We start from the raw sequence: 1,304 nt of genomic DNA on the forward strand, positions 1-1,304 counted from the left end.
TGTGTTCAATACTTTTTCCCTGTGCCATTCCACATTATTACAAATAACTTAATTTCTGCATATTTATGATTTGATTTTTTGTATGTGTGGATCATTTGGGTTGTTACCGACATCTGGTGAAAATTACATGTCATTAGCACCTTTAGTAATATATTTACTGAGAAAAATGGTGACGTGTTCAATAGTTATTTTACCCGCTGTATACACATATACACATATATACTGTACATACACACATACATACATACACATACATACATAAATACATATACACATACATACCCATACCTACATACCCACACACTTTCACATGTATATATATATATACATACACATATGCATATATCTATACATACACATATGCACATTTCATTCAGTCAGTGTCCGAATAGAAAACCCAGGATGTAAACACCTGTTTGTGTGCGGTTGTGAGCATGCATGTATGTATAAGATCTCTCCAATGGAATGTTTCAAAGTGACTGTGGAGGACCCCAGACCCAACCCGCAAAGCTGGAAGCCAACGGAAGGGAGTCCAGCGCCAAAGACCCCAAGAAGGACCCCAAGCGCGCAGCCCCAGAGACACCCATGCCGGAAAGGCTGCCCATCCAACCCCCAAAGTGGACCATAGGAGAGAACCGGGAGAGCCCCACCAGCGACCACACACAGTAACACCTGGGTACAGCAGCGATGAACTCAAAGGCCCTGCCGGTACCCACCGCGCCAGAGTGGATCTAGGCATGGACACAGAGGCCCGGGCCCGCAGGGCGCTCCCCCCCACCCCAGGCCAAGGCCCGACAGGGCCAGAGGGACCCAAGCCCCACCGGGCAGCCACCGGGCTGAGCCGGCATACGCCCAAGCACCCAGCCCCGGACAACGAGAGCCACCAGTGTGCCAGTGGGCAAAGGCACAACTCACCAGAGGGCAGCACGGCAGGGGAGCAATGGGTCCTCAAACGACCCTGAAGAAGGGGCCGCACAAGTCCCAGCCTGACAAAAATACAAGCATACACAAACACAATCACACAGTACCACCCTCATCCTCTCACCCGCTCATTCAAAGACACACAAAGTGGATGCCACAATCCACTCACACTCACCATAGATACTCTATACCCCCCAGGTCCAGGATATGCACCCACCCCCTGCAGAGGGCAGCTCACACCCGAACCCAGGAGGTAGACCCCTTCAATCTGGGGTGGAGAAGAGCAGACAGCCAAGTCCCGGCCCGGGCCGCACCAGTCCGACCGACTAGCCCCCCGCCCCAGCGAAGCCATGCCCCGACCACCCCCACACCCTATCAACGGC

Source organism: Austrofundulus limnaeus, unplaced genomic scaffold (genome assembly GCF_001266775.1).
Source record: "Austrofundulus limnaeus strain Quisiro unplaced genomic scaffold, Austrofundulus_limnaeus-1.0 Scaffold93, whole genome shotgun sequence".
NCBI classification, from domain to species: Eukaryota; Metazoa; Chordata; class Actinopteri; order Cyprinodontiformes; family Rivulidae; genus Austrofundulus; species Austrofundulus limnaeus.